This window comes from Lygodium microphyllum, chromosome 6 (genome assembly GCF_053477565.2).
Source record: "Lygodium microphyllum isolate KBCC chromosome 6, Lygodium_microphyllum_v1.1.10, whole genome shotgun sequence".
NCBI lineage: Eukaryota > Viridiplantae > Streptophyta > Polypodiopsida > Schizaeales > Lygodiaceae > Lygodium > Lygodium microphyllum.
The window spans coordinates 97,709,319-97,732,080 of NC_141140.1; the positions used below are offsets into that span (position 1 = coordinate 97,709,319).

At 40.7% G+C, this 22,762-nt stretch overlaps 1 pseudogene; it reads right to left on the minus strand.

Annotated features, from left to right (window-relative positions):
* The window catches only part of LOC148034839 (threonine synthase, chloroplastic-like), a 180,253-nt pseudogene that overhangs the window by 111,994 nt on the left and 45,497 nt on the right, over positions 1-22,762 (minus strand).

Consider the following 22,762-nt stretch of genomic DNA (forward strand, 5'->3'; position numbering starts at 1 on the left):
AATATTAATATAATGGTAGGCCTATATAGAGCTGTGGGTTTTTCCCTTGAGCCCCCAAGGGTCTTTTCATCCACAGTAAGGGACCTTTATTTGAGTGGGGGTGTTAGCTATATATAGTCTGTCTATATATAGTGCCCCAAGTCCCCTCTATATACTCCTATCATGTGTGCTCAGTTGACACACTTCTGGGGTTCCACTTCCGGTGTCTCATATCTCTCTTCTCTCCTCTCTTCCTCTCGTGTCTTGTCTTCCTCGCAGTTTCGAACAAACCCATCGAGGGACCTGCCAAGGTCAAGGAGGTGAACTTAGCCTGGGAAGGGAAGACACCTCGACCTGTCTTTATTGCCGATGAGCTAATGGAGGAAGAGGATAGGTGTTTGCTTGGTCCTTAGAAGAACTCAAGGGGGTAGATCCAAGTGTAGTGACTCATAACATACCCATGATGCCAGACACAACGCCGGCTAAGCAGTAACCATATCCTATGAATCCAAAACATGTGCATGTGGTCAAGGAAGAGATTGACAAGTTGATGAGAGTGAGATTCATCTACAAAATTGAGCACACAGAATGGGTATGACCCATAGTTATTGTAATGAAGAAAAACAAAAAGATTAGGGTGTGTGTCAATTACAAGAAGGTGAATGCCGCCACTAACAGGGACAACTACCCATTGCCGTATACCAAGCAGAGAGTGACAGGCAATGAGGCATACAATTTTTTGGACGACTTCTCTAGATACAATCAGGTGTAGGTGCATCCTGATGATAGGCATAAGACTGCATTCGCCACTGAGTGGGGTGTCTTTGCCTACATAGTCATGCCCTTCGGGTTGACCAATGCTCGAGACAGCTTTCAATGCCTTATGTGCACTATATTTAAAGACATGCTCATGAAAGAGCTAGATGTCTTTGTATATGACTTGTGTGTTTACTCGACCTAGAGAGAACACTTAGACAAACTCCGAGCGGTCTTTGAACAATGTCGCCTATATCACCTCTCCTTGAATCCCTTAAATTGCGAGATTTGGGTAAAGCACGAATTCATACTAGGACATGTGGTGTTGAAAAATGGAATTGCCACGGACCTTTCAAAAGTTAGGGTCATTTTTAATCTTCCACCCCCGACCAACTATAAGGGAGTGCAATGCTTCTTAGGCCGTACAGGGTATTATCGATGGTTTGTGCTGAATTATGCATTGATTGCTAGACCTTTGTACAAACTATTGGCTATATTCTAAGCGACTAAAGAATGCCAACATGCATATTAAGAAATAAAAAAAGCTCTGACCACAACAATGATTCTAAGAGCCCTAGATTGGACCATTACCTTCCACGTGCATATTGATGCTTCGAAATTCATTGTGGGGGCGTTGTTGTGCCAACCTTGCGAACACAATCTTGACTACTCAGTGAGCTTTTCTAGCACACAACTCACTGAGACTGAGATGAACCACTCAACAATAGAAAGAGAAGGTCTGACCATGGTATTTTCCATGAAGAAATTTTGGCACTATTTGTTAGCCACTCCTTTCACCTTCTTTGTGGATCTTCAAGCCTTGCTATATTTAGTAAACAAACCTTGTGCTATAGGCTGCATAGCTTGATGGCTCCTTCTGCTTTTAGAATTCAACTTCTCCGTGGTTGTACAAAAAGGAAAACAACACCACATGGCTGACCACATGTCACGCATCCCCACGAGAGAGGGCACTGGACGAGGCATTGTAGATGATTTGCTAGACACGCACTTGTTTAGTCTATCTAGCAAGAGAGATTTATTTCGAGCCGACTTGATGCCATATTTTGCAGATGACATAGTCCAAGTATTTGACATGGACTACGTGAATGACCAATAGAGAAAGCCTGACTTAGACAGCTCATTCTCAAGATCCAACCCTATCAATTGATGGCAGGTCAGCTCTATAGGCTAGGGCAAGACAAATTGTTGTGCAAATGCATATGCGAGTACAAGATGCACGAGGTGCTCTTAGAAGCACATACCTGAATCGCGGGAGGACACTTTAGCGGAGAAACAACAGCCCGCAAGGTGCTGGAGTCTTAATTGTGGTGGCCTATGCTTTTTCGCAATGTGACACGGTTTGTTAAGCACTCTGATGAGTACCAATAGACAAAGGTCCCAATTCGCACGGATGAAATGGAGCTAACCCTGATAATTACACAACAACCCTTTGAGAAGTGGGAAATTGACTTTGTAGGACCCATTAGTCCTACGGCACAATACTCTCAAGTCAAGTATATCATTGTAGCCATTGACTATCTAACGAAATAGGTAGAAGCAAGGGCTATGAGAAAGAATGATGCAAGAACGAGTGCCAAGTTCCTATGGGAGTAGATGCCAAGTTCATATGGGAGCAGGTGATCTCACGATTCGGCTGCCCCATCGAACTGGTTAGTGACCAGGACACACACTTCATTAATGAAGTGATCTCGCATCTTCTATCCACCTTTCTAATTATCCATCGGAAATCCTCACCATACTACCCTCAAGAAAATGGCAAGGTGGAATCCACCAATAAAATTTGACTAGTAAAAAACTTGACCAAGGTAAACTCTGCTTCGCGCAGTGACTAGGAGATTAAGCTGATGACAGCCTTATGGGCTTACCGCACAGCGTACAAAACAACTGTAGGTCAAATGCCTTTTACGTTGACCTATGGAACTAAAGCAATTCTACCTGTAGAGTTCTTTGCTCCAAGCCTGAGGATCGTGCTTCAAGAATGATGGGAAAGGAAGGAAGCATGGACGAAACGTCTAATTGAATTCGAACACCTCTCAGAAACTCACCTTCTAGCTACCCATGTGCTCATATGCGAGAAAGCACGACACAAAATCTGGTTTGAAAAGCAAGTCAAGCAACGCAACTTTGAACAAGGTGACTTAGTACTCCTATACTCCAATTTTAAAGGTCTAGGGGCGTTCAAGGTTCATGCCATCAGCCAAACCAGTAATGTGGAACTTGAGACTTTCGAAGGCGTTTTATGTGTTTTTGAACACTGAAAATGCAGGCACCGAATCACTACTAGGTCGAACCTTCAAAAAGCAAGCTCACTACAATGTCGATTATGAGTCGTAATGTATCCACTTAGCCATTGGAAATGTCCACATAGTGGCGGCTTTCAGCAAGGGGGGCTACACAACTCCCACCAAACCCACAATGCCACCAGTAGACATGCATTCAGCCAAGTCCAAGGAGGAGGGTTGTGATTTGTTACACCCTCCCAAGCCTCTATGCCAACAATCTATTGAAGCCGAGTTCAATGCCCATGAACCCTAGTTAAGGTGGGTACCTAAATATCAGAGCCTACAGCCGAAAAGCAATCGGCCACACCTTTGCAAGGCTAATAATACAACCTCAAAACCTAGGAGGCCAAAACAAAGCTTCAAATAGTGATGTGTGTTCAAGCTGTGATGGATTTCTAAGACCCTATTGCAGGGGAAAGGTTATTATGAGGGTATTTCCTGGATATGAATCCCTAACTATAAAATAGCCAAGAGCACTGATCAAATGCCACCCTTATGCGTAACCATACCCAACCATACAACGTTTCAAGGCCTAACGCCGCAAAAGCCTCAAGACACCAAGCCCATTGACTCACAATTGATTATGCCCATGAAGACTGACCAAGTCTACCAGCCCAAATCTCAACCTCCTACTCCTGAACCAGTCCCACGCAACTCAACCAAGACTCAAGAGGCCACATCTACAAGTAGTGGTGCCCCATTCGTAGTCCAATTCTCCTAGCCTGTTGCGCAAGGAACCCAGCCACAATCTCAGGAACAATCGAGCCCGCAACTATGTGCTGCCAAACTCTCTAGTTCTGTCAAACCTCAACCACCCGCGCAGGCCTTAGACCCTCCTATGAGCAGAAACCATTCTTGACAGTGACCGTTGATCTAGCGAAAGACACAGGGGATGACATCATTGCTTGCCTCGGATGCTTAGATGCCACATTCATGTCACTGGCTCTGAGTTATGACCACTTGGACTTGGACCTGTTGCAAGAGCCCTTTGTGACAAAAGTATATACAATGCCTTGTTCATGTGATACACTCGAATTTGCATTCGTCAAAGCACCCCACTCAGGTATAGAGTTGCTCCACACTGAGATATCTATAGAGTATCAAACAACATCTCATTATGTCATATGATAAGCGAGCCTGTTCTGATCTCATTGACTAAGAAGTCGAGGAGTTGAAACAGCTTACTGAAATCGAATCCCCATTCTTACAGAACTGGTACGCTCTTCGATTGCAATGGGAACTCAAAGGATGCCAAAATATTACCAACGCTAAGTAGTGACTCACCATCAAGACATCGAAATATGACCCAACTTATATCACCCCAACTTTGTATAGGGTGTTAACAACTATTCGTGACCGACCCCTAGAAGAGCACATCAAAGGACACCCTTACCTTGATCGCCTCCTGACAGAGGAAGAGTTACATATTACTAGCCATATCAATTCCGATGACGTCCTGACTGATGTCCTTACTTACATCACACACATAGGTATCCAACCCTTTGATCTAGACCGCGATGCTCAATTGGAGTACAATCCAGACTTCTATGCTTGGCTCATGCAAAAGTAAATACTCAACCCGCACGCTCAATGCCCTAGACCCGCTAGCCTTCAATCCTAGAAAGGATTCTCCCCAAATGCAGAAGGGAAGGGGATAATGTGAGTGAGTCAACTCAAAACCAATCAAAATCAAGCAAACACATAAACACATTAGAAAAAACACACCACTGTGAAAACCTCAGTCAACATTTAAACGCAAGAAGAAAAGAAACACATTAACTTGCGATTGAGGAAAAATGTCACAGAAGTGTTGAAATAAAGGATGAGAAGTCTGAAAGGAAAGTTTATGTTGGAGCTTAAATATTTTCATTCAACAAACACGAAGCCTTTCTTTTTAGCAAATAACTTTCAGAAGCACTAATGGGAATGATGGTTCATGACAAGAACGAAAGATGTCAAAGCAAGATTGCGCTCACCGACTCCCTTTCACGGAGGAGGAGAGGATGCAATATGCCATCAGCTTAGAAAACCATGCTTATAATTAGCTGAAATTCCACAGCATTCACAACCTTGAGAAGCTGGTAGCCAAGGAGGAGGCTGCAAGGAGAGTAGTGAAACAATGTAACCTGTCAAAGTACCTAGAGAAGCTGGTAGCCAAGGAGGAGGCTGCAAGGAGAGTAGTGGAACAATGTAACCTCTCGAAGTACCTAGAGAAGTTTGCGCAGGAGCCCGACCACACGAAGTGTGTGGAATTTCTGAGAACCTACAACCTCGACCAAGAATGCGGAATGATGACTATGCAAAGAGGAGACAATGCTCCATAGGTACAGGTGCCATTGAACCAAGCCTTAGTGGAGAAGGCACTAGGATTGGAGCCTAAGGTGGAGAAGAAACATAAGAGAGATGTGTATGCTATGCTAAAGATGAAGAGGAAGGATGTTTTGACAAACCACGGCATCAACATATGGGATATCACTGATGCTAAGATCCGCATGCAGGTAAAATTGGTGCACTCACTTTTCTCTAACTAGTACTATAACTCCCTCATGCACTGAATTAGTGTGCCTGTAGTACTGGAGAATGTGGCAACCCACACCTTGGATGAGGTGGACTGGAATGGCTACATGTGTAAGACTATAGACCAAGCAGCCAAAGCACTAGCCTTGGGCAGCAGACAAGTAGGTGGAGAATCCCCAACCTCTAAAAGTATGGAGAGGAAGAAACCTTCCTCAAAATCCTCTGTTGTCGGGTATGAAAGTGTGGTGACGCCATCATCCAGGAGGCTATAAAAAAAGCCCAACAAGGAAACAAAGGAGCAGATGAGACTCCAGATAGGTTGCCGACCCACCAAGGAAAAGAGCCATTGAGCGATAGGATAGAAACTAAGACAGAGAAGGAGGATCAGGAGGCTCAATCTGGAAGGAATAAAACAAAGAAGCCCACTAAACAGATAGCTCAAAAAAAGAAATAGAGTGAGGGTATGAAGAAGGAAAAAAAAATCTAGAGAGAGCCAAAAGGGAATCCCTAAGAGAGGCTACGGAGAGGAAGAAGAAGGAGAAGGAAGAAGTTGAAAAGCTTGCAAAAGAATCAAGGAAAACAAAGGAAGAGAAGAAAGAAGATCTATGAAAAAGGAGGCAGAGTTGAGGAGAAAAGAGGAGAAAGACATGGCCGAAGCAAATCGCTAGTCCGTAGAACAACAAAGCCAAATCGATGGCCTAGGGGCTTTAAGTACCGCCCAGGGATGATAGACCCGGCTCAAGTGCTCATGTAACCAAAGTCATGCCACCCGTGGTCATCGAAGGCAAGGGTGGAGACTATGGCCACTAGACAGAAAATGCTAGCCACAGATGCCGAGTCTAGGCAAGATCCAAAACACCAAAAGCTGGAAGCCTGCACCACCCCAATCCCTACTACTATGACGCCACCAACGAATTATGATAAATATATTGTTAAATTGCTCTCTGTTAAAGAAGGTAAGGGAGGAAAGAAAGATAGTGGTGGCTGAGTTCAAAGGAAAAAAGGAGTTCGTGGCAGCCTTCTAGCTCAAAAAGACCTTCCACCATGCCAAAATGACATGCCGGCCAATTTGCATGCGGAGCTCGTAGCCTGGGAGAGACAAGAAAAAGAGAAACAACATTTCAACTTTAGCTTCCTCATCCCTCATGCCCTGTGCAGAGTCCTTTTCCCTAAAATAGTGGATGAGGTGATTGGCGTTGGAAGCCAGCTAAGCTAATAATGGTTGGAAGAAAGAGAGAAGAATCCCCCCCTCTCGAGCACTGAGGATACGAAGTACTAGCAAAATAAAATTTTTGAAGTGCCTTGGTCTGTGCCCGGATACGAGTGGCAGCCACTGTGGCGGAGATGCATCTACGATGACAATGTGCTCTCATGGATGGCTTTTTGTAATACCCTCCCTTCGGAGAGAAACGACCCCACCTTCATGGTGTATCCTCATAGGGTAGGAGTAGACTTTGATGCAAACACCCATGGCCATTATGAATTCCCCATCATATATAACCCCTGTACTACCACCTTAGCCCAAGCCCTCACTTTCACCTCCAACAGCCTAGATGCCACCATGACCTGCTTTATTGCTGACTTCTCCTCCTGTCCTGATCCCTCCTTCATTACCACATGCAACTATCTTAGGCTATTAAAAACATACTTAGACAGGACCCCACCCCAACAAGATGTGGTCTCCCCCCACTCTTTTTTAACCCTAACGCCATTGAGGATATGAGTGACAGCCAATTCACTCACTGTAACCACCCATTCCTCTCCACCACCCCTCTCCAGGTCCGGTTGAACCTTAGGGGTTTCATGTAGAGCTGGAAATTTTTGAGTCACTCCATTAGATCCCCCTCACCACCATCTTTTGATGACAAGAACTAGCAATTAGCTACTGCTCGAATCCTATACCTCAGCAAGGTTTTTTTTAAAATTTAAAAGCAAACAACTAACAATTAAAGGAGCCCCGAAATTTCCAAATGCAAGTCATGGCACATAGCTCACATTCACTGCACCTAGGGGTCCTCAAGCTAGGCATGTCTGGTGGCCTCGGCCGGCCAACTCCGATCCTAACCCTCTAACCCTTTTTGCCTCCCCAGTTCACGCTGAGGGCACCCCAAGGGCAGGACATACCTAAGGAGATAACACTCACCTATGGTTAGACGTGCCAACCTAAGCTACACACACCACACCTCCCTTTGCACGAACAGGGTCCTCAAGTGTGGGACATCACCGAGGCTTACCTAGGGTTAGACCCAACTCCCTGATCCACCAGCACGAGCACAGAGCACCGCACAACGAGGTAGACACAAAAGGTAGATAAGTCCTTCACAAGTTGGAATGGTGCTCCGATTTGTTGTTGATGATGATCTCCTCTTGCTCTTCTTCCATCTCTTTCTTCACTCTCTATTCTCCTCTTCTCCTCAACTACCCCTTTATTTCTTCTTCTCTACTCCTTCCCTATTCTCTTATATTCTTATGTTCCTCTTCTCCTCTTCTGTTCTCTTCTTCTCCACCTCTTCACTTCTCTTCATTCTCTCTTCCACTCTCCTTCTCTTCTCTTCTTCCTCTCCTCTCCTCTTCTCTTCTTCACCACCTCTTCTCTTTCCCTTCTTTTCTTTTCTTTTCTTTTCTTTTCTTTTCTTTTCTTTTCTTCTCTTCTCTTCTCTTCTCTTCTCTTCTCTTCTCTTCTCTTCTCTTCTCTTCTCTTCTCTTCTCTTCTCTTCTCTTCTCTTCTCTTCTCTTCTCTTCTCTTCTCTTCTCTTCTCTTCTCTTCTCTTCTCTTCTCTTCAATATGGCCTTTTTGGGGCCATTGCAAGAAGAAGTCTATAGTGTCAGCTTCAAGCTTTGACTCTCTTGATCAAGGACTCTAAAAAGTTTGGCAGCTCCTTGTGAGACCAAGACTTTCTAAGTATAGGATAGACTTGTTTTGTGGGTACAAAAAGCACGAAAGGAAGTTACTATATGTATATCCTCTGCATCACATGCGTTCAAGGCCTATTTATAAATATTCTTATTTGTGAGTTTTTCTTTCATAAAACATAACCCTTTTCTATTCAATCTGTAAATAATCCCTTTATATTACACCCTTCTATATGTAAAAATATATATATAAATAATATTTTTAAAATACATTATTTTGAACCCACGTGATGCACACATATATTCATGAGTAACTTACGTGAGCGTAGATAAGACCTTCGCAAGCCGGAGTGGTTGAATATGATCTCCTCTTGTTCTCCTTTTTCTCACTCCCTTTCTTTCCTCACCCTCTTCCTCTCTCTCCTCCTCTTCTCTTGATCTACTCCTTCCTTTCTTCTTTTGTATTCCTCTTGGCATATTCTCTTGTATTCTTATGTCCGTCTTCTCCTCCTCTCTTCTCTTCTTCTCCACCTCTTCTCTTCTCCTCTTTATCTCTTCCCCTTCTCTTCTCTTCTTCCTCCCCTCTCCTCTCCTCTTATCATTCTCCTCTTCTCTTCTTCACCACTTCTTTTTCACTACCTTTTCTCTTTCTCTCTTCCTCTTCTCCTTCTCCTCTCTTCTTCTTCTTCTTCTTCTTCTTCTCTTCTCCTCTTCTCCACCTATACACTTCTCCCTTTCTTCTCTCCTCCACCTCTCTTCTCTTCTTCCTAACCTCTTCTACTCTCCCTCTCCCTCTCCCTCTCCCTCTCCCTCTCCCCCCTCTCTCTCTCTCTCTCTCTCTCTCTCTCTCTCTCTCTCTCTCTCTCTCTCTCTCTCTCTCTCTCTCTCTCTCTCTCTCTCTCTCTCAGAGCGATTGGCAAGGAATGGGAAAGGGCGAGAAAAAATCAGAATATTTTCCTAAGACTTAGACTAGCCTTGGCTTTATATAGCTGAAGGCCATCAACCTTCAAGGGGCATCCTCACAACTCATGCCATGGGGTAGTTGACTACAACATACTTTTGCAATAGTTATGATGGTTCCAAAGAGGTCAATAATCTCACGTGAGAGAGAGTTGATTATCATTTCAAAGAGGTGGCATTCAATTTGATGGGGTTGGTAGTGTCATTCTATCAGCCAATCTTTTTTTTTCTTACTTTTTCACTAAGGTTTCCTTATTTTGAATCTATTAGCATCCCTATACCTTCACGTTTTGCATGGGATCATTACAATCTACCACATTCATCTTTCAAATCCTACACATGCTATCTCCAAATTGAGCACGTTAATGGATAACATGGATAAATTGGTACGAGATGATGAACTTGATCTTAGCAAACTGGATGGATTTGCCAAAATCAATAATTAAAAGCCCATTCCAACATGTTGGAATTCCCTTCCAACAAGAGAATCCTAAACCAAAAAAAGCTTTGATCACCTACTTTAATTATACTAACCCATTTTAAATGATTTATGAATACTAATAAAAATTATTTTTCTATGTTTATATGACTTATAAATACCAAATAATTTACTATTGATATTTACATTATTTGTAAATTAAAAAATATTCTAGATGTAGTTTTACCTTTCTTTACATTTATATAATTTATAAATGCTAAAATAATTTTTTAATGTAAATTTAAACATTTTTTTTGTTGAAATACCATTAAGATATAATTTATTTATCAAATATTCAAATTTCTTTATTTATACTCCTAACCATGTATTAGATGAACATTAATTTGCAAAGAAACCTGTTCTTCTGTTGTTGAGATTAACGGTGTGTCAACCATGTTTGCGATGGTATTGGTAGCTCCCACACTCTCGACTCTCGAGTACCATCTCTTTGGGGCCATAGCATAAGGAAGTCTATGGTGCTAGCTTCCAGCTTTGACTATCTTGATCAAGGACTCTAAATAGTTAGGCAGCTCCTTGCAAGACCAAGACTTTGTAAGGAAAGGAAGGACTTTGTAAGGAGAGGAAGGACTTGTGTTATGGGACTTATAAATACAAATAGATTTATTCTTGATATTTACATAATTTGTAAACAAAAATATATCCTAGATATATTTTTATCTTTCTTTACATTTATATAATTTATAAATGCTAAATGAATATTTTAAATGTAAAATTTAACATTTTTTTTGTTGATTTACCATTAAGATATAATTTATTTATCAAATATTCAAATTTCTTTATTTATACTCCTAACCATGTATTAAATGAACATTAATTTGTAAAGAAACCTATTCTTTTGTTGTTGAGATTAACGGTGTGTCAACCATGTTCACGATGGTATTGGTAGCTCCCACACTCTCCACTCTTGAGTACGGTCTTTTTGGGGCCATAGCATAAAGAAGTCTATGGTGCTATTTTCGAGCTTTGATTGTCTTGATCAAGGACTCTAAATAGTTAGGCAGCTCCTTGCAAGACCAAGACTTTGTAGGGAGAAGAAGGACTTGTGCCATGGGTACAAAAAGAATAAAAGGTAAATGAGACCTTTGCAAGCCAAAGTGGTACTTTCCTTTGTGGTTGAAGATAATCTCCTCTTGCTCTTCTTTATCTCACTCCCTTTTCTTCTTCACTCTTTTTCTCTTTATCCTCCTCTTCTCTTCATCTACTCCTTGCTTTCTTTGTCTCTACTTCTCCCCCATTCTCTTGTATTCTTATCTTCCTCTTCTCCTCCTTCTCCTCTCTTCTTTTTCTTCTATTCTCTTCTTCTCCACCTATCCACTTCTCCTTTTCTTCTCTTCTCCTCCTCTCTTCTCTTCTTCCACACTCCTTCTCTTCTCTTCTTCATCACATCTTCTATTCTCCTCGTTCTCCTCTGTGTGTGTGTGTGTGTGTGTGTGTGTGTGTGTGTGTGGAAGAAGAAAAGGAGTCGGTGGTAGCCTTCCAACTCGAAAAGACAAGGCAAATAGCTATGCAACAAAAGGAAATCCTAGATCTAAAACGGGAACTAAAGGCCGAAGTTGTAAATGAGAAAAGCTGGTGGCAAAAACTCATAGATAAAAATCAAGAGCTAGTGAAAATGCAAAGAGAGTATATGTTTCTAATCATGCAACATGAGGATTTGGCAGCAAAAATAGGTTGGATCCAATGAGGCATGAAAGAGTTTGCCACAAGGGAAGAAGGAAAGAAGCAAGAAGAGTAACAACACCAAAGAGAAATGGAAACCATGACCGAAAAGATGAGTCTTGAAAGAGAGGAGCAGGAGAGAATGAGCACGGAATTGGAAGCTCGTAGTCTGGGAGAGACAAGAAAAAGAAAAATAGCCTTTCAACTTCAGCTTCCTCATCCCTGATGCCCTGCGTAGAGTCCCATCCTAAAATAGTGGATGAGGTGATCGGCATCAGAAGCGAGCTAAGCTAATAATGGCTAGAAGAAAGAGAAAAGAATCCCATCCTCTGAGGCACTAAGGATGCAAAGTACTGGTTGAAGTGCCTTGGTCCGTGCCCGGATATGAGTGCCAGCCATTGTGGCAAAGATGCATCTGTGATAACAATGTGCTCTCATGGATGGCTTTTTGTAATACACTCCCTTTTGAGAGAAACGACCCCACCTTCATGGCGTATCCTCGTAGGGTAGGAGTATACTTTGATGCAAATACCCATGGCCGTTATGACTTTCTCATCATATATAACCCCTATACTACCACCTTAGCCCAACCCCTCACTTTCACCTCTGACAGCCTAGATGCCACCATGACCCACTTTATTGTTGACTTCTCCTCCTGTTGTGATCCTGTTACCACATGCAACTATCTTAGGCTATTAAAAATCTTACTTAGGCAGGACTCCACCCTGGCAGAACGTGGTTTCCCCCCACTCTTTTTTTACCCTAACGCCAATGATAGCTGCGTGATGACCCACCTAATGATGCGAGTCAGCCTTCTACCTTCCTTCTGCCTTGTTTTCTTTCTCAAGGATATGAGTGACATCCAATTCACTTGCTATAACCACCCATTCCTCTCCACCACCCCTCTTCAAGTCCGGTGAACCTTAAGGGTTTCATGCAAAGCTGGAAATTTTTGAGACACTCCATTAAATTCCCCTCACCACCACCTTCTGGTGATGAGAACTAGGAATTAGCTACTGCTCGAATCTTGTAACTCAGCAAGGTTTATATTTATAGAAAAAGCAAACAGCTAACAATGAAAGGAGCCTGTGACATGTCCAAACGCAAATCATGGCACATAGCTCATAGTCACTGCGCCTAGGGGTCCTCAAGTTAGGCACGTCCAGTGGCTTCTCTCATCCAACTCCGATCCTAGCCCTCTAACCCTTTTTACCTCCCCACGTCACGCTTAGGGCACCCTAAGGGCAGGACATACCTAAGGAGATAACACTCACCTATGGTTAGACCTATCAACCGAAGCTACACACACTGCACCTCCCTTTGCATGAACAGGGTTCTCAAGTGTGGGACATCACCCAGGCTTACCTAGGGCTAGACCCAATTCCCTATTCCACGAGCACGAGCATAGAGCACTGCACGGTGAGGTAGACACTCCCCTTAGGTTGAGCACTTTCTCCTTCCCAGGTACAATATGATGCTGCAAACCACCAACTTCAGGGGCCCTCATCATCCACTCGACACACCTTGGCTTCTTCATCAAAATCATTACCAAAGCTAGTGTGCAGATCGGATGCTGTACGCTTGCGTAGTGAATGCTGGAAGGTCCCCAAGAACAATAGAACTCTACTTTTTGCACAAAATTCAAGGTAAAAAGCATGAACGACATGAACAAGAGACCAATTGGGTGCAATCTCCCCCCATGCCTTGTGTGAGCGCTCCACAAAGCATGTATTTTATGTATTAATCATCTTCAAGCTCAAATAATATCCCAAATTACAAAATAGCAAGCTTTTAGCTTTTGAGTTTGCTTTAGCACAAAATAGGAATAAAGCTAACGGGCAATGCCCAAAGAGTCTGGCATGCCCAATACAATGTCCAAGTACAAATAACATAATCGTACGCCCATGCGCATACAAAATAATAAATAAATATCCAACGCCTCAATGATTAGGCACGACAAAATATAGGCGCCATGCCTAAGGTATGCGCCCATCAAAATATAAGTGATAAATCGAATACTCGCTATCCTCCAATGCTTTCCTCTGCCACTGCTGCTATCTCTACACATCAACTGAAGCATTCACAATCGTTAGTCAAATAATACAATTAAACCGACAAAAGTGAATACCTAGCAGTCTTCAGCTACATAAATAAATCAACTGGTTAGAAATCAATCCTAACCTTAATTTATTAGGAGTGCGCACTCTAAACTCATAAATGTTTATTAATTTAATATGTATTTTGCGGAATCACCCGCTATGGAATCACCCATGTACACACTAATTAATGAAACACCCGAAAAGGACACACGTCCCCATCAACTTCTCGCATAAAGAATCCACTTTGTGTATGAGCCCCGGTCAACAAAGTTTACGGAATTCACCGTAAAACCTCACGGAATCCACCGTGGCACAGAATCCACCGTGAAATATGCCTCCTGGCATCATACCCCCCGGGTGGGATAGCAATTGACCTCAATTGCTATTAGCTCAATGTGGAGCTAACAGAGTGGGGAAAGCATTTGTCTCTAGCGTGCATCCATTGGGCTTCTTCTACAGGATGGTTCTTAAATTTGACTAGATATCTAGAATATCTTCGGCCAGTTCTAGTGGTCATAAAGTCAGTATCTATGATAGCTTCAGGTTCAAGTATTTCAGTCTCTTCCTCTAACAAAGGTGGGTTTTCATAAACAGGGTGTATAGGTAATTGGCCTTTAAAGGGTCATAATAAACTAATGTGAAATGTGTTGTGAATTTTCCAATGAGGTGGTAATTCTAGCTTGAATGCATTGTCATTAATTTTATGAATGATCCTAAATGGTCCATAGAATCTAGGGGCTAATTTCACAACTGGGTGTCTATCTACACTTTGTAATCTACGTTTTTCTATTCTCAACCAAACATAGTCATCAACTTTGAAATTCATTGCTTGTCTTTTCTTATTGGCTTATTTGGTATATGATTGCTGGGCTTTGGCAATCATGGCTTTAACCTCATCAAAAATAGTATTGTGCATACTAGCAATATCATCAGCACTCTGAATTCTATTTGAAAAAGATGCAACAGGTGTAGACAATCTATAACCATAAATCACTTCAAATGGTGCTTTCTTTGTAGATGTGTGTGGTGTATTGTTATATGCAAACTGTAATAAATGCAAGTGTGTATCCCATGTCTGTGTTTTAGAGATAGTGTAAGCACGTAAAAGACCTAGAATAGTACTATTAGTGGCTTCTGTTTGTCCATTAGTTTCAGGATGAAATGCAGATGAGAAATCAATTTTTGTACCTAGGTTAGCAAACAAAGTAATCCAAAAGTTGTTACAAAATCTAGAATCACGATCAGAAATAATAACTTTTGGTAATCCATGGTTAGTGAAAATAGTTTTCAAAAATAAATGTGCTGCCTGTGATGCTGTTAAAGTTTTCTTACATGGAATGAAATATGCTTGTTTACTAAACCTATCTACTACTGTCCAAATCATATCATGGTTAGATTTAGTATTAGGTAAACCAGTAATAAAATCCATAGAAATTTGTTCCCATGGTCTTGACGGAATAGACAAAGGCATAAGTAATCCATACTGTTTACCGTGATGTCTCTTAACTCGTTGACAAATCAAACATTCAGAAACAAAGTTAGATACATCAGTGTCCATATGCGGCCAATAAAAATCTTTAGTTAATGTACATAAAGTAGATATGATACCTCTATGACCTTGATATGGAGGACAATGAATCTCATTCAAAACAAAAGATCTAAATGGAACTATAACACGTAATCTCTTTTCATAAAACATAAATCCATCATTATAAGATAGTGAATCAATAGGAATCAAGTTATTTTGAACTAATTTATTCCAATCAGCATGAAAAGTAATATCCTGATGATAAGTATCTTTCATAGCAATCAAAGAATCAAAAGATATAACAGAAATATTATGAATGGCAGGTCTTCTACTTAATGCATTGGCCACTACATTTTCTTTACCGGGTTGATATTGAATGATAGGATGAAAACTCTGAATAAAGGCTGCCCATTTGATATGTCGATCAGATATTTGGGGTTGGCTAAGTAAATATCTAATACTTTGTTGATCGGTCTTAATCATAAATTCAGAGCCCGTTAAGTAATGTTTCCACTGTCTTAAGTCTTGTACCATAGCTAATAATTTTTTATCATATGTGGAATATTTCAGTTCGGAGGGTTTCAGCTTACAACTACAATAGGCTATGGGATGATTGTCTTGCATAAGTACGGCTCCTATGCCGGATCCGCTAGCATCAGTCACTACTAAAAAGAATGGTCTATTAAAATCAGGAAACTGTAGTACAGGAGCATGGGTTAATGCATGTTTCAATAAGTCAAAGGATTTTTGTTGATTATCGGACCAATGATAAACAATACCTTTCTTCAGAAGTTTGGTCAATGGTAAAGCAAGTAATGAAAAATTACGCACAAACTTCCTACAGAAACTAGCAAGACCTAGGAATGAGCGTAACTCATGCACATTTTTAGGTACAGGCCAGTTCAATATTGCTTCTATTTTCTTAGGGTCAACCTTAATTCCATCAGATGATACTACATGACCTAAATACTCAATTTTTGTTTTAAAAAACTCACTCTTTTCCGAATTGGCATACAGTTGATTATCTTTTAATAACTGGAAAACCAATGACAAATGCTCATAATGTTCTTTCTCATTTTGACTAAACACCAAAATATAATCAAGAAGACAATAACACAATATTGATATTTCAAAAATATACGGTTCATCATTCTACTAAATGTAGCAGGTGCATTATTCAATCCGAAAGGCATCACTAAAAATTCATAATGACCAAACTGTGTCCTAAATGCAGTCTTGAATATGCCTGACTTATCTAGTCTCACCTGATGATAACCAGATTTAAGGTCTATTTTACTAAATATGGCAGAACCTTGCAGTTTATCCATAAGGTCATCGACTCTAGGAATTGGATATCTATTCTTTACTGTTTATTGAAAGCACGATAGTCAATGCACATACGATAGGTATTATTTTTCTTCTTTACTAACAGAACAAGCGCACCAAATGGAGAACTACTAGGTCTAATCAATCCTCTATTTAGTAATTCCTCAACTTGACTTTGAATTTCTTTTTGCTCTATCTGGTTATGCCTATATGGTGCTTTACAAGGTGGTTGTGTGCCAGGAATCAAATGTATTTTATGGTCTTTTGGACGTGAAGGAGGTAAACCAGGTGGTAGATCTTCCGCAAAACAGTCTTTAAAATACGCAAGAAATTCTTTATGCCTAGGGTGCATATGGTTTTCTTTAACTTGCAGTTCATTCACCCAAATGAGATAGGATTTACTACTTTTGCGTAATGCACATTTAGCTTGAGTATGAAAGCAGTGGAAAAGCATTAAATGCATGCATACCATACAATGTAATATGCTTTCCTTGAAAATTAATAGTAATTGAATGTGTGGAATAATCTATATCAGGGTTATGATGATGACGCCAAGGCATACCTAAAATAATATCACTAGACTGTAATGGTACAACTAGAAAATTTCTTCTTTCAGTGTATTCACTAATTTAAATTTCTAAGTCATGCACTTCCTGTGTACCATTATACTTAGTGCCTAAGAATGCTGCTTTAATGCGATAATGCGTAGATACAGTCTGTAACTTCAATTCTTTTAACTAGCTTTGCAGAAATAAAATCATGAGTACTACCATCATCATGCAAAATAATCTTTTCCTTTCCATGCACTAAACATTTCATTGTCAATAAAGAATGTGGAGTTGGCATACCTGGTAAAGTATCCGAAGCAGTAGTAATATCGTCCTCATCTTTCGTGAAATCAGGCATATCTTCATGTTCGTCTTCTTCCATTGCTCCAAGGTAGTTGATATGGACAGGTGGCTTCTTCGAATGGCAATTTGCTGCAAGATGTCCAGGTTGGTGGCATTTATAACATACTATAGGCTTGGCTTTGGTTACATTGTTTGCAATGGTAGGAAGTCTAGGAATATTAGGATTTGGCTGTGGAATAGGCTTAGGGTTTTGATTGGTATTGGATGGTAAAGCAAGTGGTTTTGCCCAATTTTTACGAAAAGATGATGAAGGAAAATAACCTTGATTAAATCTTCTAAAATTTGAGTTAAATTGCTTAGATCCATAGTTACCATTGGCTTGGAATTGCTGTGGACGTCTGTCTCTTCCTCACAGCTTGTCTTCAGTGTCATGAGCTAATGAAATTGCGTCTTCAAGAGTTGCAGCGTAGTAATGCCCAAGTAGTCCAGACATATACTTGCGCTTTTGTGTCGCTTCAAGTACGTCTTCAAGCATGCGTAACTGGAGTAATACATTCCAAAAGCGCTCAGTGTACTGAGGAATAGGCTCACAATCCCATTTTTGAAGAAGGTCCCATTGCTTTATGGCTTTTTCATGGTATTGTGGAGGAACGAAATTCTGCATAAACTTCTTCTTGAAATTCTCCCAGGTAGTGGGACAATCTATACTTTTACGAACCACGGTCCACCAAAGAGATGCTCTATCCACTAAATGATTAGTGACACACTTGATTTTATCTTTTTCTGCATATGTTTCCTCATGAAAGTAGTCATCAAACTGACTAATGAATGCAAGAACAGTTTTTCCCTCTCGAGTGCCATTGAAAGTACGGAATTTGAAATTTCTTTTGCTTATCTTTGTTTCTTTGCGGATGGATTGAGCTTCGAGAGTTGCGTCGATGGTACGTCGAATAAGATCTTTAGATTGAGGTTCCTCTTTATCGGTAGTCGATCTTTGTAAATTAGCCAATTGAACTTGCAATGCTTGCCTAGCTCGTCGTTCTTCATCCAAATGCATCATAATTAAGTCCAGCTTTTGCTCCATCGTAGGTTCAGGTAGGTTGCCTTCAGCCATTAAATCATCCATATGTGGTTCCGTCATCCTGCAAAACTCAAAAGACCTCTCACTCTCAAAATCAAGTTAGCGGGATGAGCGTAGCTCAAGATCGGGTATACAAGGCTTATATATTTTTGTGTGTGGTTTTCACAATCTTCGTCTTTGACTATTGCGGGATTTGTAATCTTTGAAAAATCTGCATTTTATCCTTCTGCGTATGCTGAAAATGCTTCAGCAAACCTGCGTATGCGAAGAATACCTTCCAATGAACAACTTTGCAGTTCATAGTTTCTGCGCAGGAACAACCCTTCTATGAGTTTTGAACAGAAGTCAGTTTTGACTTCAGGTGACTTGTCTGACTTGCAGAGTTGCAGACTTATGTGACTTGCAGAGTTCCAGGACTTGCAGAACTTAGTTGCTTTATCTCACTTGCAGGATTTGAACTTGGAGAACTTTGAAGACTTGAATAGTTGAATGACTTTAGATGACTTAGGGGATTAAGAAGCTTTATGCTTCCTGGTCAATCATCAATTTTGAGGACATGAATATGTCCTCGGCGGAAAAATCAGCGCCCAGAACGTTCCTCACGTCCTCGTGATCAGTCGTTTTTGAAGCTTAAGTAAAGCTTCTAATTAATCTAAGCTTTGAAACTTTAAGATTTAAGCTTTTAAGCTTGGCAAGAAATATGGATTATCTCTGTTTCTTGACGACTTGAAGAAGAGGATGTAGGAGTGATCCTCCGCCTCTGTAAGCTGGTCCTTCGCAATCTGATGGTGGAAACAGAGGTTCTTGATCGCCAGGAATCCACCCGTATCGACTGTTTGCGACGAGATTGACCATAGAGCCCGATCGTTCCAGGAGCTCCGCCTTCGCACAAGATGGGTAGCGATTGGAAGCTCTTGATCTCAGCTTCGCTCTGATACCACTGGTGTGCAAATCGGATGCTGTATGCTTGCGTAGTGAATGCCAGAAGGTCCCCAAGAACAATAGAACTCTATTTTTTGCACAAAATTCAAGGTAAAAAGCATGAACGACATGAACAAGAGACCAATTGGGTGCAATCTCCCCCCATGCCTTGCGTGAGCGCTCCACAAAGCATGTATTTTATGTATTAATCATCTTCAAGCTCAAATAATAGCCCAAATTACAAATAGCAAGCTTTTAGCTTTTGAGTTTGCTTTAGCACAAAATAGGAATAAAGCTAACGGGCGGTGCCCAAAGAGTCTGGCATGCCCAATACAATGTCCAAGTACAAATAACATAATCGTGTGCCCATGCACATACAAAATAATAAATAAATATCCAACGCCTCAATAATTAGGCGCAACAAAATATAGGCGCCATGCCTAAGGTATGTGCCCATCAAAATATAAGTGATAAATCGAATACTCGCTATCCTCCAATGCTTTCCTCCGACATTACTGCTATCTCTACACATCAACTGAAGCATTCACAATCATTAGTCAAATAATACAATTAAACCGACAAAAGCGAATACCTAGCAGTCTTCAGCTACATAAATAAATCAACTGGTTAGAAATCAATCCTAACCTTAATTTATTACGAGTGCGCACTCTAAACTCATAAACGTTTATTAATTTAATATGCATTTTGCGGAATCACCTGCTATGGAATCACCCATGTACACACTAAATTAATGAAACGCCCGAAAAGGACAAGCATCCCCATCAACTTCTCGCACAAAGAATCCACTTTGTGTATGAGCCCCGGTCAACAAAGTTTACGGAATCCACCGTAAAACCTCATGGAATCCACGCTGGCACGGAATCCACCGTGAAATATGCCTCCTGGCATCAAAAGCTTCCCAATCAAACGGGTTCACATGCGGCCCTATCAGCCCCCCCCCCCAGCCACTAGCCCAAACCCCACCCTTCCACAACAAAGACTTGGAAGTGCTATGAGACTAGTACCCATGTTAGAGGGAGGTAATGTTAACCTCAGTTCGAGATGGTAGAAATATAAAACAAAAAGCGAAAAAAGAACAGAAAAAGCACAAAAGCGTAGAGGCAGCCCCTAAAAGCTAAGCTAAGGAAGAAGCACAATTTTAAATAGAAGGCACCTCAAAAAACTCTAAAAACTCTTGTAAAAGAGCGCCACGCTATCTCCTATGCCATTTGTAAAAGAATAGACAGGTGTAGGCTTAAGGCATGAGGCAAGAAAAGGGAAATAGGAAAAAGGACCTTGCCACAATGGCCAACCATGTAAAAAGGAATGGGTGCCCATGGGATTTTAGGGCTTATATATAAAGTTCAAAAAGTGAATGGAAGCTCATTCTTTGGTGTGTGGCTAGCAAGAGACCTCTCTCCTTGTCTTCTTCTCTTCTCTTGTTTATGTGTGTGTGTGTGTGTCTCCTGGGGGGTCACTCATGAATATATGTATATATAACATGAGTTCAAAATAAGGGTTTTTTAAAATACCATTTTTATACATTTTTTACATACAGAAAGATGTCATATAAAGGGGCTACTTACAGATTGAATAGAAAATGGTTGTGTTTTATTCAAGAAAAATTCACAGATTAGGATATTTATAAATAGGCCTTGAATGCACGTTATATAGAGAATATATATATAGTGAACCCCCCGAGATGTGTGTGTGATATAGAGAGAGGGAGATTGAGAGAGTGAGGGAGTGAGCACGTGGGAGTGAGGAATCAAGAGGGTGAAGCTCTTCACCATTCCCCCTTGTTTTCTTTTCTTCTCTTCTCTTTTCTCACGCACGCACGGCTATGGTGGATGGAGCTTGAAGGAGGAGGCTTGAGGATGCTTGAGGTAGCATCTAGGATCATAGAGCTACCGGTGTGTGTGAAAGAGGAGGCAATTCATTTCTGCATTGAGGTAAGCTTACTACATTCATTGGTTTGGAGGCGCGTCAGCTAGGTGAGAGGTAGCCATTAGAGCTCGCTTGGAATGCTTGAAACAATAAGCTATCTATGGGTCTTGGCGATTGAGCAAGAGCTCCCACAATTACTTTCTTGAATGAATGCCTTTCTTAACAGGCAATCATTTGAGGAGGAGATAAAGGCAATGGTATTCCTTATGAATGAAAAATAAGATACTTGGTGCTAATAGTCTAGGAAATATGGATATTTGTGATCTTAAGCTTCACTTCAGTGGTCATATTAACCACTCCAGTAGATGACTAATGATGAGCAAACAAATCCTCTAATGGATGTCTTCCAAACTAGGTGACTTAATGGATGAGAATTTGATCAATTATAAAAGGAGCTTAAATAGGCCTTGTATTCTTGTAATAGCTTTATTTCTTAATATTCTAGTCTATCTTGTGTCTAAAGCCAAGCAAAGGGTTCCTTTATTGACATTCAAAGAATAACACTAGTGCCTCAGTCATGACATTTTTTGTACTCACTCTCTAGAAGCCGAAGTGGCTTCCTTAAGCCATTACTTGCCTAGTTTCGAGAAAGGGACTAGCAATGGCTCTCTTTATTTCAACCACCTACAACCAAACACATTGTGAAGTTAGATATATATTATCATGGAAAGTATGACCATAGGCTATTGGTATCAAATATGTTTAGCTTGTTATAGTACCTTCATTCTCAAAAATCCAAAGCCTATGAATAGTGTTGCATCATTAACTTTCCACCACATATAAAACTAAAAATATATAAAGAAATAAAACAAAAGGAATTAGATCCTCTATGATTGCTAGAGTGGGGCCTATTTCATCTAGAGGGCCCAAGATTAGAGTACATCCACATCACCCTAAATCTCAACATGTGAAGAATCAACACAACCACATTGATAGTCCTTGCATATAACCTTTTGCACGACCAAAAAACTTTAGTATGGTGACTACTTTTTCAATGTTTGTAAGAAATATTCAATTAAAATTTGTATTCCTAATTGGCCTAGTAATTGCACATGTAAGATTTTTTTTTCTTTGAGGATAGTGGTAGTCAGTGTGATTGATAAGAAACATCCTAATCAAGAGGGGTGATGATTGAGACTACACCTACAATTTACCATGAAATGTTCTAGGCATGCCACTAGGAATCTTTGCAATACATGTATCATGTTATTTGTTGTGCCTCTCTCACATCTATGAGATTCTAGCTTGGCAATTCCTATGCCTTTTGTTAGATGTTGTATCATTCTATGTAGTGATTTGAAATAGAAAGAAAATGAATGTAAGATGGACTCGAGAGATGTGCAACTTGCAAAGCAAGGCCAATAGCTATAAATGCAACAAATTTTTAGTGTAAAGGCTTCTTTTATCACAACAATGAGTTAGTGGGATGGTCTATTTTTTCCCCATTCTGATGGTTGCATTCGATGGTTGATACACTCTTGAA